General features: G+C 41.1%; 1 long non-coding RNA gene across 1 annotated transcript; it reads right to left on the bottom strand.

Moving 5' to 3' along the window:
- Positions 1-3,093: 3,093 nt before the first annotated feature.
- LOC122885081 lies at positions 3,094-6,001 on the bottom strand. Its single transcript, XR_006380041.1, has 3 exons — positions 5,884-6,001; positions 4,407-4,501; positions 3,094-4,110 (listed from the first exon to the last, which is right to left on the bottom strand). It is a non-coding gene; the product is annotated as an uncharacterized LOC122885081 (long non-coding RNA).
- Between the last annotated feature and the right edge of the window lie 10,973 nt (positions 6,002-16,974).

Below are 16,974 nucleotides of genomic sequence, written 5' to 3'. Positions count from 1 at the left end.
AATACCACCCTGAAAGAGAGCAAAGACCCTGCTAGTAATGTTGGATTAGAGATCCAAAAGCAGAAAGTAGCTTGTGTAGTGTTTATGAGTGACTGTTGATATCTGATCAGGCTAAGTTCTCTTTTCTTTTACATGCAACTCGCCTAAACCAACACATTGTTTAGCTGGCTTGCAGTCTTTCTCTCTCTTACTGTCATAGTGAAGCATTGGAGCTTATCCTCAAAGACACATAAACATGTGAACATCACATTAAATCCATCTCTTTGTACTCATTAAACCTCTGTTGTGTCACCTTTAACCGTCAGTGATCACTTATTTTTTGTTTCAGTATAGCTGAACACACAACACAGGTCATTGACATAGACTATCACTCGTCTGGTTTCAGGCTTTCCACCAGATTTTAAAACCTGGCTGCAGGGATTTGCTCCCATTAAGTCACAAGAGCATTAGTGAGGTCCAACAGGAATATAAGGCCTGACTCATAGTCAGCGTTCCACTTCAACCCAAAGGTGTTGGATGGGGTAAAGATCAGGGCTCTGTACAGACCAGTACCCTAGGAATTATGTTCATATTGGATGATTCCACACTTGAAGCATGTTTTACTTTTAGAATTTAAAAAAACTTGGATGTTGTCTGGCGATAGGTTTGCACCCCAAACTGGGAAAATCATTTCTTTATGGACCTGGCTTTGTGCACAGGGGCCTTGTCATGTTGAAACAGGAAAGGGACAAACACAAACTGTAAAAACAAAGTTGGAAGCACATTATTATCTAAAATATCATAGTATGTAGGATGAAGAGTTCCCCTACTTGGGACTACAGAAAAAAAGGTCCTAGACCAAAAGTACACAAAAGTATGGACAGAGAGGTCCAAAGCGATTCCTGCACTGCCGCATTGAGACCCTCCATCAAATCACAGTTTTATGATCATGCAGTTGTCTAGTAGAACAAATATAAAGATAGTCATGTCAGTGACAGCACCACCTGTATTTTGTGAGCAGCTGTTTTAAAAAATTAGTAGTGACATTTAGTTCAAGGAGACAGAATGTTGTCCTCAGTGTGTTGATGCAACAGCTCCAGAAGAACCTTTACTCTGCCACTTTCTGTCTTTCCAAGAATTTAGGAGAGAGGCAAGATGAGAAGAGAACATTGAGACCTCTGAAGAAGATAATGTGGAAGATGTGAGAAGGTGAGGGGTTGAACAAGTGAATGCAAGGCGGTGATAAAGGACCTCCCCATCAATGATATTAATCTGTTGAGCAGCAACATGTAGGAACACTGTGTTATTTGTCAGGTTTGGCAGCCGTACACTAATCAAAATCACTGTGAGCTTTGAGGGTGCGATAAGAGAACAAGAAGAAGAGTGGAACAAGACAATGAAAGCTGCATATCGATGTAGAGAAGGAGACCGAAAGAAAACAATGCAGCAGCAGCAGCAGCCAGAGAAAGAGGGTGAACCTGCTGCCTGGCTGCTGGTGTTGTGATTGATGAGGTCACTGAGAGGGCTTCCCCAAAATGCAGAGTGTCTTCAGAGGGTCAGTCAGAGGTTGGGTAGAGGTCAGAGTGCAACCAAAGGGGAGACGCAGAGTCTGAAAGTACCACAACAAATTTCAGTAAAATTATTTTTAGGAAATGCAGTCTTCCCTGTCCCCGATGGCCACTGTTTGTTATCAGCTGATACACCATATTGGACCCTCACGATGTCAAAGTAAATCTTTGTATGAAACAGGTTCCCAATTGGCTGCCATATAAATTGTAATTGCCAACTGTAAATTTAAACTTCAGTTTCTCCACAGTCATGGACGGAGTGTGTCAACACTTTGTTGAAGTTTGTCTCTCTTTTCTGTCTCTGAGGACTTATATCTGACATTAATGTTTGCTGAGGCCATGGCACAGCATTAATGTCAGTAATATCTTTCACATTGAATACGGAGCATTTTGCTCACAGAAATTTGAATGCTGGAGTGGTTTAGCAGCCTGTGTTTATTCACCAAAGTCCATTGACTTTGTATGCAATTGCATGACCTTTAAAATTGCTTATTTAGTCTGAAGACATCTTTAGTCTTTTGTAAGCTTAAGTAATTATTGAATGCTTACAAAATAATCATTGTTGTATCTTGATGTGGTCAAATTACTATCCAGTATAGTATTAGGTATCCATTTATCTTAGAATATGGATTGAAAATTGCAGAATTGTATTTCAGCTTGTCAGAAAGCATGATGAAAAAAAAATTCAATTTAAAAATACATTGATTTACAGAAGCTGGTGAAGCAGAAGCTAGCTAGGAGGCAGGACCTAATCTTTGTATATTAACAAAAATATATGACAATGAAAAACCTAGTTGTAAAATATCAGAACCCCTATAATCATTCCTCCACCCCCAAAACTAACATACATGCTAATTCCAACACACATACAGTACACACAAAGCACTTTCCAGTGTTGTCACTTAGTGTCACCGGGTGGGAGGGCCAGCAGTGGAGTAGCTATGTGTGAAGGTAACCTTTTCAACCGCGTTGGAGCCACTTGGTAAACACACACTATAATTACTGCTTATTAGAGGCTATAGGGGCCCATTAGTGGTACTGGCCCTATACCTCACTGCCTGCCACCTCATTATAGAAGCCAGTACAGCACAGTCTGCCTCATTACCACCTGCCTGTTAAACTCACACACACGCATCCATGCAGGGACACACACACACACAAACAAGTAAACATGCACACATGCACTTGTGAGCACACTGCAGGTGCTGCCAGATTGAAGTCAGGTGTTGACTTGTTAACTGTTGGATAGTGAAAAATAGCTGTGTGTGTGTGTACATGTGTGTGTGCATACGCATGATCATTGCATCATGTGACATTAGTCCAAAGTGATCATCAGACAGACATTGTTTATGACTGTCTGCCTCGTGTTATAGGTAGTGCTCATTATTTTTAATACTGCATTTAGTCCGATTTATGCTGCATTCACTTAAGATGGGAATTGCTGCTGGCATCACTTTATTTCTTGTAACAGAAACTTTTAACTGTTTTTCTCAGGCCAAGATGGACGTTTTTCAAAGACTGTTGTTTGTTGTGTGACAGCCATCCTTACTTTAGTAAAAAAAAACATCGAAGTACAACAGAAGCAATCGATAAATAATTGTCAATTTATTAATGAGGTAACATAAGTAAACATGCATTGCATCATATGTTAGCTAGTGCACACATGATCGCATACATAACTTTCTCTTTTTTTAATTAAACATTCCATTGTAGGACTCTTAATTTCTTAGTTAGTATTGACCCTTTCTCTTATTTTATCTGAATTTTGCACATTCTCTGCAAGAAGTTTGTGTTGACTTTACACTGTACACAATGTAACTTACATTTCCCTGATGCCACAAGGTACAGGTATTTGTAGGCAAAAAAAAAATCAGACTTAAAACTACGAGCCTTGCCTATAGGTCAGTACTGGCTATAACTGGCACACATGCATTATAGTATGTGCACACACACATACATTCAAACAAAATGTCTTTCTGAATTGCCTCCTCAGTGTGCCCCATTTAAAAAACAAAACAATAATGTTACATTCCAGACCATGCCACCCTATGCTGTTCACTGTGCTGCCTGTGCTGCAAACAAAAGCCTCCTCTCTGTCAGCAGGCACTGAACTGGGTGCAGCTGCCACTGCTGTTTCTTCACTTTACTGGCAAGGCCCGAGCTTCTCAACAACAGTGATGTACTGGGGAATACAGACACTATTTTCCTCCCTGATAGAGCCTCTCCCTTCCATTACTCCCATCCCTCTCTGCCCTCCCTGTACCCCCTGTTAGGGTTACAATTTCGAGCTGAGTCTGTTTGACTCTGCCATGGCAGCAGAGGCAGAGAGAAGCTGCCAGCGCACTCTCCTTCTCTCTGATTCTTGTGGTTTTTTTCAGTCTTTCACTTTCAGTCCTCTGTCGAGTTACAGTAGTTGAGTGAATGGCACCATGGCAGCACTGGCAGTTAAAGACTTGTATCTGCCTTAGTTGCATGCTCTCTCTGTGTTTTTCTTTGTTGTCCTCTTTTTTTCTGTTCCTCCAGGTGAATGTCATGCAGGCAAGGGTGCCAGGGAAGCAGATGGCTTCAAGAAAGAGAAAGAAAGTGTGGAAGGAAAAAAATAAGATAATGTGGAGGAGGGACTCTGTGGAGAATACTAAGCACTATAGGGATGGAGCAACAAGTCCTCATACAGTACCTAAACTACCAAAAATGACCCATATGACCATTCCATCTGCTGCTTCCATGGTTAAAGTCTGGTTAAGTTTACATGACAAAAAAAACATTAGCTTAACAGATAATTCCTATTTATTACAACTTGGGTCTTATTTTCGTAGCTTTGGCCATTGTTTCTATCAGATGAGAAAACATTGTACTCACCAAATGAATGCTGAAATCTGGGAATGCTGCGACATCGTTGCAACAAAGTCCAATGGGACATTTTTGATGCAGATCCATCCACTCTGACCTCTTCCCTTTGATGGGGGGGGGGTACAAAAAGCAACAAAGGTCAGAATTGAACCAGAGCCATTGCGATTACATGGTCTGTGTCTTAACCACTACACCAGGTTGCCCCAGTTCATTTTCTTGGTGGTAAAGAACTTCTTGAGTGAACAATGCATTTCGCATTGTGGCTTCCTTCCTGTGCACATTGCAAACATGCTTTTAGGGCTTATTTTTTACAAAAATATGACTAAAAACTTTACATATTGGTATTATGAAATCTACACAAAAAATATCTACAAAGTACATATGATATGAAACATTTAGAGGTACCACAAATTAAATAACCAGATCAAGAGTTCAAGAAAAAACATTTTATCTGTTCCAACATATGGACCAGTGCAGTCTCAGTGGAGGAATATGCAAAGAAACAACGCAGGAGAATGAAGAGAGCACACATACTGACATGTCTGCCTTCGACTCTGAACCAGAGTTAAGAATCATCTGAAGCACCTGTTAGTCTCAGATTTAATTAGGAAAGAAAAGAGTTAGCTCTCGCTCGCCTGTATTGAACAACAGGTTACTCCCATAAGAATCCCTCAAATTCTTGCCATGTGGGTAGCAGTTTTAGAGGTGGCTGATAAAGGAGCATGTGTCGCATTTAACATATAATCGTGTGTGTGTGTGTATGTGTCCACTCCAGGGTGCTCCAAACTTTGAGGACAGCCCCTCCAAAAAACACAGGCCTGGCCCTCCAAACTCAAAGGACGAGCTCCATTCACCGCCTGGCAACGGCGCTGAGAAATGGAGAAGAAATGGGCAGAACGGAATGGGTGGGCAGTAAATTATCAGCTTTTAGAGGAGAAGACACGATATTTATTTATAGCATTCAGCCAGGGCACTCGGGGAGGGTTGAAATGGAATGGGGGTGCATGTCTTTTGCAAGGGGCATCCTAGGTGGTCAGCATTGACCTGCACTAACCCCTTGTATCCTGTCTCATTCTCCCACCCTTCACACTTGTCTTGTACCCAAAGCTCCCGAGACCTCCCTGGTAATTAGGGAACGAGTCACACCCACTCCCTGCCCCCAAAGGCAGTAAATTTTCCTCCTTCTCCTGGCCTTGTGACACACACACTCACACATCCTCAGAATTGAGGCTTCAAGACACCATTCAGCTCGATCCCTACTTGCTCTATCCCCCACTCTACATTTTATCACCACCCCTTGTTTTGTTTTGCTGTCTCAATCCATCAATCTTCCCATTAGCCCTCCATATTACGGAAACCATGGGCAACACCCCCTTTACACCAGCCCTTCAAATCCGTCTTCCTCTCTGCACCTCCCTCAGCCTCCTCCACTTGCTGCTGACTCCGTCTTTCCCTCCATCCTTCAGTCCAGCCTCATTAATCCTACCTGTTGCTTTCAAATGATCATACTCTCCCTCGTCCTGTATTCGTCTCCTCCAGGTTTCTGCTGATTCACCTCCAGCTCGAGGTTAACATCATGTCCTGTGGCAAGGAAGGAAAAGATGAAGATGGACAGAGAGAGAAGAAGAAGGATTGGGGATGCTGTGGGTGGATGGTGGTGGGGGTAGCAGCACTTTGGGTGGTATGTTTCCTGCAAGGGTGAGACACAATGCCCTCAGTGTTCAGGCAGGCCCACAGGAGCTTGTTTTACAACAGGGGAGGGGCAGCCATCAATGGCCAGATGATGTGAACCACCCTGAGCCGATTCACAGTGACAAACAGCCCCCTCCAAGCAGACCCCCACCTCCTCCTCCTCCTCTTTTCTGCTTTCTCCCATCGCCTCCCTCCTTCCCTCCACACATTCTGTTCTGTTGGACCAAAACCAGGGCAGCAGAGAGTATGCAACAGCACTGCAGCTCAATGGACTGGAAGTGAGGGTACACACCCACACAAATACACGGACACACATACTCAAAATTTCTCACATACATAATGGGCATACATACATACGCTCACGCTCATTGACACACACAGGAACAGACCCCTTTCTGTCCTTCTTCTCCTAATGACACCTCAAGCATCTTGCTGGAACATGAATTGGTATTAGTTTAATTAAACCAGTGTGGCTCTTATTTGTGTTCCTCTCTTCATTCTCAAAAAGGCAAAACGGCTTGATGACAGCATAATTGCCGAAGAATTGAAGGAGAGCTAGTGTGTCGAGTTGCCAAGTGCCCCCCCCCTCTCCAGCTCCATGGGCCCTGTGGCCCTGCTCTGGAGACCTGTCCATTCTCTCAGTCCCAAAGTCCGTTAACGTCTACTCAGTCCATGCCATTCAAACAGGCCTACTCTTAACTGTGCAACAAGTCCTCATTCCTAAAAGAGAAAAACCAGAGTGTTTGTCAGTGCCTGTCAAATTGACCTGCCACTTCTATGATTAAGGTCTGGTTAAGTTTAGGTTAACAGAACTACTTGGTTAAGTTCAGGGAAAGATCACCTTCAAGGTTAAAATAAAATACGTTGATTGTTGGTAGGAGAGGCACGCCTGGAATGCCTGATGAAGGTCAGTGACCAAAACATTGTCTCTCCAATTAGTGCTGACAGTGTGAGGGAATTCAGCCCTCTCTGTCAGGAGATGGGACATGAAAATGAAGTCTGTGGTGTCAAAGTCACCCAGTTTGCATGCCCACCATCCACCCCAAACTCCTCCCTAAGAGTTTTTGTGGCCATATGAACGTTATACACTAAACGACAGTCATTATTTGCATAGCTGCAAGAGGTAACTTGTCTGGAAAATATAAACAAAGGTTATTCCAAGTATTTGAACAACCAATGCTATCATTTTTCTGATGATGAGAGTTTTGCCTGTGAGCAGTCAAGGAATAAAGTACTTGATAAGTAAAGTTACACTTACCATAGTTTGGCCATTATACCTGTTGGTTATGAAAACATTGTTCTTGCTGCAATCTTGGGCACATAGTATCTATCCATCTATCCATCCTTCCTCTATACATTTTTGTCTTGTTGAGGGCTGGCACCTATTCCAGCACACATTGGGGTGGTGAACAGGTTACCTGTCTACCACAATAATCCCCAGTTTAACCATTTTAAGTTAAATGCACACATTTGTAAATTAAACTGTGAGTGAATGTTAAAGTTATTACCCAAAAATGTCCATTTTAAACGTCCATTAGATCCCAGAGAGCTACTAATTGGTTCAGCGTTGATCTATACTTACTGTTGTCCACTCCAAGTACCCACATCTGAACATTTAGTTTGATGAGTAGTATGTTTTTGTAACATTCGTACAATACATTTGTAAAATCTAAACAGCCATCTCTAATTGAGACCCTGGATCATGTCACTATTTCAGTCTTCAGGCAGTCTTCTGACAGCTGGTTAGCAGTGGGGTGGTAATAAAGTAGTCCGCCCCTTTGTTAGGGATGATGAGCTTGTGGATCAGGAGACTGATAGTGAGAGTAAAGGAATGTAACCCAGCCTCTCAGTCCCTTCATATGACGCTAATTGCAGCAGAATGGGAATAGCCTGGGCTACTTGTGTACACCATTGTTATTCCTCAGCCTATTGTCTCCGGCCTTCTGACAATTGGCATCTGAATAAGAGCCTGTTAATCCTGGCAGATCCCCATCATTAGACCCCTTTACACCCATTGTGATGCAGCACTGAGGATACTGTAGGGCTATCAGTTACTTTCAGCAGGACTGAAGCCTCGTGCACAGTAACACAGATACATTTTCTTTTTGTTTAGGCCGTACATCCACACAAAGCCAACTTGTTCCACCTTTGAAAACTTTTTGAAAACGCTCTCCAGGTTGGATAGATTTGAAAATGCGTCTTTAGACTTTAGACTCTTATTTTATGCAAAGGAGAGGATGCAAAGAGAGATTTTTAACCTTTTATCACCCACTGTTCTCCCCACGAGACACTACAACCCAATGGAGAACTTTCATGAACTGCTGGTGTTATTAAAAGTTACATGAATATAACAATGTTATATGCGTGTTATATATGTTTCCATAGATTCCATAGACTCTTGTCTTTTTGGTCATTGTAGTCATTTTTAAAAAGAGTGTCCTGTTATGAAAATAATCCATGTACAATGCACACAACTGAATCCTTCACAATAAGGTGTCTACCTACCTTAAAAGCAGTTTGCCAGTCCAACAGCGTTACAAATCGGTGAAAACATTCAACCAAATTTAATTTATAATAGTGCATTTGTTTTAATTTAGGCAAACCTCACGGGTTAAAATGTTTTGACTACTTCCTTGTAGAAACATTAACATATCTTTATGTTTATGATGTAAGAACACCATGTAAGCACAAGAATTACAAGAATTACCTAGGATCAAATCACAATTTTATACAATTGCAGTTTCCTGACAACAAAAACAGATATGTATACTCACTGTATTGTGAGTTCAACAAGACAGAAATATAAATTCAGGGATCAAATACAGTTGCAGAGACACAGAGTTTTAACTTGCAGAAAACAATGTGCACTGCAGACCAGATGGTGGTGCTAAAGCAATTTTGTTGTGTGCCACCCAAAATGGGAAGAAGAAGAAGAAGAGTTTGAGAGTGGACAGTGAGCTTTTAGAGCAACCAGAAAATGCCAGTGTGGATATAACCTCATCTGACATGTAATTAGCATTTTCAAATTCACCTGCAGACCAGCTTCTTCCTTCAGGCTATAAGACTCCTTAATACATCCTCAGTGCTCTACCATGTAAAAACATTTATTTCTATGACTTATTATTATTCATCATTTACTGTATATCATTTTTGTCTGTTTCTGTGAGTAGCATAAAGGGAACTGCAACTTAAAACTCATTTCACAACCCTGTGTTGTAAAATAATAAATAAATCTATATTGTACCTTGTATTAGTGTGGATATAGCCTGAGTTAGACACACACTTAGTTTATTAGGTACACGTAGCTAAAACTAATGCAGTCTAATACAACAGTCTTGCAATAAATCCTACATTCATTCATGGTTCAGGGCTCACCTGAGCCAGCCCTAACTATAAGCTTTATCAAAGAGGAAAGTCTTAAGCCTACTCTTAAATGTGGAGATGGTGTTGCCTCCCGAACCCAAACGGGGACCTGATTCCACAGGAGAGGAGCTTGATAACTGAAGGCTCTGGCTCCCATTCTACTTTTGGAGACTCTGGGAACCACAAGTAACCCTGCATTCTGGGAGCGTGGTGTTCTAGTCGGTTAATAAGGTATAATGAGATCTTTAAGATATGATGGTGCCTGACCATTAAGAGCTTTGTAGGTGAGGAGAAGGATTTTAAATTCTATTCTGGATTTTACAGGGAGCCAGTGCAGAGAAATATGATCTCTTTTCCTAGTTCTTGTCAGTACACGTGCTGCAGCATTCTGGATCAACTGGAGAGTCTTAAGGGACTTATTCGGGCAGCCTGATAATAAGGAATTGCAACAGTCCAACCTAGAAGTAACAAATGCATGCACTAGTTTTTCTGCATCATTTTGAGACAGGATGTGCCTGATTTTTGCAATGTTGTGTAGGTGAAAGAAGGCAGTCCTTGAAGTTTGTTTCATGTGGGAGTTAAAAGGATAAATCCTGATCAAAGATAACTCTGAGGTTCCTTATGGTGGTGCTGGAGGCCAGGGCAATGCCAATATAGACATTAGAAAATTGCAGGTCATCCAGGTCTTTATGTAGGTCTTTAAGGCATGCTTGCTTGTAAGTTTAGTTAACTGGTTAGTTTCATCTGGCTTGATCAATTGATATAATTGGGTATCATCCGCATAACAAGGAAAGTTTATGGAGTGTTTCCTAATAATATTGCCTAGAGAAAGCATATATGAGGTGGAACTCACCGTGACTAACTTGGGCTCGCACAGAGGACTCACCGTTAACATGTACAAACTGAGATTGATCTGATAGATTGGATTTAAACCATCTTAGTGAGGCTCCTTTAATGCCAATTACATGTTCCAGTCTGTAATAGGATGTGATGGTCAATGGTGTCGAACACAGCACTAAGATCTAACAAGACAAGTACAGAGACAAATCCATTGTCTGATGCAATTAAAAGGTAATTTGTAATTTTCACCAGTGCTGTCTCTGTGCTGTGATGCACTCTAAATCCTGACTGAAAATCCTCAAATAAACTATTGTTATTTAGAAAGTCACACAACTGATTGGCGACTGCTTTCTCAAGGATCTTAGAGAGAAAGGGAAGGTTAGATATAGGTCTATAGTTGGCTAAAACCCCTGGGATCAAGAGTGGGCTTTTTAAGAAGCGGTTTAATTACAGCTACTTTAAAAGATTGTGGTACGTAGCCTGTTAATAAAGTCAGATTGATCATATCCAGTAAAGAAGTGCTAACTGAGGGTAAAATGTCTTTAAGCAGCCTAGTTGGAATGGGGTCTAAGAGACAGGTTGATGGCTTAGATCATCAAATCAAATCATCAAAGTTAGTTGAAGAAGGTCGATAGGAGCAAAGCAGTCAAAATATATATCAGGTTGTACAGTTGTTTCTAAGGTTCCTGTGTTTGAAGATAAGTCGGTACCGGTTGAAGGCAGGACTTGATGAATGTTTTCTCTAATAGTTAAAGTTTTACTATTGAAGAAACTCATGAAGTCGTTACTACTGAGGGCTATAGGAATACATGGTTCAATAGAGCTATGACTCTCTGTCAGCCTGGCTACAGTGCTGAAAAGAAACCTGGGGTTGTTTTTATTTTCTTCTATTAATGATGAGTAGTAAGCTGCTCTGGCATTACAGAGGGCTTTCCTATATGTTTTAAGAGTATTTTGCCAGACTAAAAGAGATTCTTCCAGGTTGTTGGAACATCATTTCCTTTCATGTTTGCTTTAATTTGCGGGTTTGGGGGTTATACCATGGAGCTAACCTTCTTTGTTTTATTATCTTCTTTTTTAGAGGAGCGATATAATCGAGTGTTGTTCGCTGTGAGCCTGCAGCACTATGAACTAGATGGTCAATTTGGGAGGGGCTGCAATTTGCATAGGATTCATCTGTTATATTGAGACATAACACTGATTTAAATGCAGATGGAATCGCTTCCTTGAATCTAGCCACAGCAATATCAGATAGACATCTAGAGTAAAAGTTTTTGCCTAATGGCGTGTAGTCCAGTAATAGCAGTTCAAAAGTTATTAAGTAATGGTCCGATAATGAAGGATTCTGTGGAAAGACTATTAAATGTTCAATTTCAATGCCATATACCAGAACAAGGTCGAGGGTGTGGTTAAAACAGTGAGTGGCTTTGTGTACACTCTGACAAAAGCCAATCGAATCTAATAATGAGATAAATGCAGTACTAAGGCTATCATTATCAGTGTCCACATGAATATTAAAATCACCTACAATAATTACTTCAACTATTTTAAGGACTAAACTTGATAAAAACTCTGAGAATTCAGATAAAAATTCAGAATAAGGACCAGGAGCGCAGTACACTATTACAAATAAAACTGGCTGTCATGTTTTCTAGGTTGGGTGTGATAGAACAAGGCTTTTGAATGAGTTATAATTTAGTTTAGGTTTAGGGTTGATTAATAGGCTTGAGTCGAAGATGCCTGCAACTCCACCTCCTCGGCCGGTCCCTGAGGAATGTGAGTATTAATATGACTGGGCGGAGTGGATTCATTTAGGCTAACATATTCTTCATGACCCATCCAGGTTTCAGTAACACAAAATAAGTCAATATGATACTCTGACATTATTTCGTTCACCACTACAGCTTTAGATGACAGAGATCTGATGTTTAAGAGTCCACATTTAATTCTCCTATTTTGTTGTGCTATTACAGCGTTTTTGTTTAGGTTTTTATGTATAACTCCTCTTCTGTTAACTTCTGGTTTTATTAATTTAAGTGGTCAGGGGGCAGACACCGTCACATTTGGCTCATAATATTTCTAACATGTCACTATGTCTACAGTATCTTTCATCTGTCCGGACTATACTGCTTGCTTTGTGACACAAACATGTCAACCTAAAATAAAACAGGGGCCAAATCAGATTAGAAATTAGAGCTTGGCAGGATTAGTCCATTCACATTGATGCACAATAGTTTCCACTTATGACTGACACAATCTTAAAACTTTAAGAAAAAGTATGTGTAGATTATTTTGTGGTTCAATTGTTGCTTTCATTTGAAACCATGGAAACAAAGGTGAAATTTCACGGTCTAAATAAATTCCAGAACTTTCTAACATCTTTAAAATAAAACTTTCAACAGTCTTAAAGTAATTTTTTTCCCCCATGTCGACAATTGAAAGCATCACTCCAGTGAACGTGACACTTTTTTGTCCACACAAGTTTGGTCACGGACGTACTATGGACACAAACCACCAGCTGGCCTGCTTTGGGCAGTGTGCGGCTCAGTCTAGTCTCCGTCTCCCTAAAACAAGCATCTGGAGGCCCAGGGAGTGAATACAAGTGTGAATATATTCATCCCCATGCTGCTTTGTTAAGTCTCTGGCCGTAAAGCCGTTGTACCCCCGTGCCCTCCTGGGTGACCCTCGAGGATCAGAGACCAGGTTGTCGAAACATTTGTAACATTTGGCCAAAGCAAATCTCAGGCTGCCTGTTGAATTGAAGCTCAGACCAAAGAGGAGGAAAAAAATCCCCCTGGAACCCTCAAAACACTCCTTACACTGGACCAGGACCCCCCTCTCGTTCCTTATCCCTCACACACACACTCACACACACCGAGCATGGAGGCTCAACCCCTCACAACCTCCAGCAAATCCCCTTTATCTTTTCCCAGCCAGATGGGGCTGCTGGAATAATAGCCGAAGCCCAATGAGTTCCATTCAATTTGTCATGCCGTCTAAAGGAGCTTGTAAGCTTCCCATTTGCAGTTATGTTATAGTAACCATGGGAGGCTCTGCAGTGTTAGGACTTAATTACCTCCTAATAGCTGTTGTAGAGATAAAGCCCCCATCCAGCATAACCTAACACTGTCCAGCCCCTGAGACACAGAGGCCTGAAGACTCCCTCGGCAGCCAGGATCTACATAGTTCATCGTGTGTTAGATGGCCTGCGCCTGCTCTTCACCCCACATGTAGGCTACCTGTACAGATCTGTACAGAGGAAGGTCAGCAGATTAATCACCAGGTTGATCAGACGATTGTAGTCAGAGACTTTGGAAGTCCTCCCCTAAGGATCTCAGGTTAGGTAGAACTGTAACTGTTTATAAATGACTTTTTTGAGTACTTATATTTTTAACATTTTCAGATTATTTTCTCATGTGCCTTCATATGTATATTTACTCTGTACCTTGGTGTTTTAATTGTTTTTAGCCACCGAGCTATCTGTTGGTCGGTCCACCACTTTGGTCCAGAGTTAATTATCTCAACAACTATTGAATGGATTCTCATGAAATGTGGTACAGACATTCATAGCCCCCAGAGGATAAAGTCTCTGACCTGTCCTCTAGCGCCACCATGAGGTTCACATTTGTGGTTTTGGATGGATTATAATAACTTTAGTGATCCCTTAACATTTCCTCTTGCGCCATCATCAGGTCAAAATTGTAATATGACCAAACACCTACAAAACTAATGACATTCCCATCAGCCTCAGCAGCACTTTTTGTTCAGTGCTAATTAGCAAATGTTAGCATGCTAACATTGTCATTGTGAGCCTGTCACCATGTGGATGGATGTTAGTGTTTACCTCAAAGCATTGCTGTATTTAAGTACAGCCACACAGAGCTGCTAGTGTTTACCATTCTCCACAGAGGAAAAAAAAACACTTATTTGACTTAAGATCTCAATGAATTTGGAGCTTAAATATGATACAGAAATTAACTAAAATAAAATGTATAACTAAGACAAACTTAATGCAAAATTGATATTCTTTTCACCATATCATCATCATCATGGTTGGCCCATTTACTGAGAGGTTTTATGCCTAAGGGTCTTTATGCAGGTCTCTGTCCACTATCTTCTGTTATAACATATGACAATGTAACATCACCTACTGTAGGCTATAGTATTCTCTTGTAATATATCTCATATATATATTTCCATGACTGCTTTGCATTGGCACAACGTTTATTAGCATCCAAGTAGAGCGCTGCTCTGATGACACGTCATTCACAGCTGTACTATTAATTTTTGGGGGTTTTTTGTTTCTGGTTTTCTAAAACAACTACTGACACTGCTAATCTTGCTAACTTTTTCACTGCTGATTTCTGACAGTGGGACTTGAAGCTCTGCAGTGTGAAGTTCTTTTTACATTCTTTCCCATTTTTATGAATGAAAACTGCCCACAAACAGAGCAGAACAGTCAATGTTAATGGTTAATGGTCAAATTTCACAAATGCGCACCTCCTCGTGAACAGGTGGTGTTCATCAGGCTGAAACAAGCAATTTACAACAAGTTTGTGTAGTTTGCTTAATCTGACTTGGAACACTTGTACGAGCAAACCACACAGAAAAAAAGTAAGAGAGTTTTAGGATAAGAATATGAAAATGTTCTTGCAGGAGACCCATTGATTCTGAACATGCAGACATGACAGCCAAGGAGCTTTTAGGCCCAAACAGTTCTTGATTGGCCAAGTCAGTCACACGGCCTTAATCCAATTGATCATCTTTTACCTGGTGAAGATCAGAGGAGGGCAAGGTACCCCCGAAACAAGCAGAAAGTGAAGCTGCCTGCACTACAGGCCTGACAGAGCATCACCTGGGAAGATACCAAGATGTCTGTGGGTCTGATATGCAAAACAGTCACTGAATGTAAAGGATTTTGTCACCAAATATTAAACAAGATGACTTTATTTGTTCCTATTCAACAGTTACACCAGTCAAGAGAGGGAAGACAGACACCTACAAAATGTAGGTGGATTTATTTATACCTTCAAACTTTATATCATTCTAGGCTAGAATAAATTTGACTCTGTGCCTTCATTTAGTTTATTCTTTTAGAATTTTCTCATGTTTATTGTGATAAACACAACATCTGATGATTGTGGTAATTATTGCTCTACTCTGGTCACCTTCCTCTTTTTGAATGATTGATTGTGGTCCTATGGTGACTGCTCTTCTCGAAATGTTCCTCTGAGATGACTTGTGTTAACAGAACTGATGAAATGTTTATTTTTCTGCACTTTTTAATTTTTGCACTTACAGCATACAGCTGTTCTCTTTATAAACTGGCCTCTTTTGGAGATTTTTAGCGCATACGTCCTTTGTGTCTTTTTTTCCTGTTTTTGAACTTGAAAAATGAGGCACCTGAGTTTGATACTTGCAGATTTGTGACCTAGGAACACACAAACAGTATCTCCCACAAATTATATGCTTGTTCAACTAGTTTGCACTGGCAAAAACATTTGGGGGGGAAACATATTGTCTATTGTCCATAATGTGTTTTTCTTCACAGAGAACATCAGATCTGTATCACTAACTCTAAATAATAAACGCTACGATTCTGACAACTTGAACGAGACAGGATGCAAGACTCATGTAAAAACTTTTTTTTAGAATTTCACTCCACTTCCTGTATTGGCACTTAACTTTGCCATTGTATATACAGTAAATCACTGCTGCAGGAGAGCTGCGTGTGAATCTAACTACGCGACAACGTTACACACAAACACACACACACAGTAACAGCAGTGGTGGTGACAGGCGGCATCTCACGTTCCTCACTACAGATTTCAACAAAAGCGAGAATTTTGCTTCATTTCGTTCCAAGATTTCGCAGAGAAAGGGATCGGGGGGGAGTGCCAGGACATTATTCATGTCTTTCAGTTCATTTGGCCTCAGCCGGTCAGCTCCCCAGACAGAAAGAGAAACCTTCTCTCGTGTTTTTCCACCCTCCTCTCTCTTCTGTTTTTTTTTTTGTTCCCTTTCTTTTTTATTTTGGAGGCAGATTAGCAGGATTAAGTATGGCTCACATATGCTCCTCCTCACTATTGGTATTCACCACGGCACTGGGCCTACCGCCACCCAGACTGATGGACAGAAAGAGAGGGAGATGATGGTGTAGTTGGTGAGAGTCAAAGTTGGAAGGGAAGAGGAAATGTTAAAAACACCTGTGTCCACATACACAGGTTTGGGCCCTAGTTCCAGTCAATTAAAACTTTAATACTACAGCATACAACGATATCCAAAGTTAAGTCCACAGTTTGTGTTTGGCTCTTTCCTATTTCAACATCACAATGCCCCCGTTCACAAAGCCAGGTCCATAAAGAAATGGTTTTCCCAGTTTGGTGTGGAAGAACTTGACTGGCCTGCACAGAGCCCCGACCTCAACCCCATCCAGCACCTTTGGGGTGAACTGGAACGCAGACTGTGAGCCAGGCCTTATCACCCAACATCAGTGCTGGGCCTCACTAATGCTCTTTTGGCTGAATGGAAGCAAATGCAGCCAGGTTCAGAAATCTGGTAGAAAGCCAGAAACCAGAAGAGTGGATGCTGTTAAAGCAACAGATTAATTCTCATGTGGGAGTCACATGGTTGTATTGTTTGTTTTTGTTTGTTTTTTTGGAGAAAATAATGAAGGAAATAT

This window comes from Siniperca chuatsi, linkage group LG12 (genome assembly GCF_020085105.1).
Source record: "Siniperca chuatsi isolate FFG_IHB_CAS linkage group LG12, ASM2008510v1, whole genome shotgun sequence".
Lineage (NCBI taxonomy): Eukaryota > Metazoa > Chordata > Actinopteri > Centrarchiformes > Sinipercidae > Siniperca > Siniperca chuatsi.
This window is presented reverse-complemented; position numbering and strand designations above follow the sequence as displayed.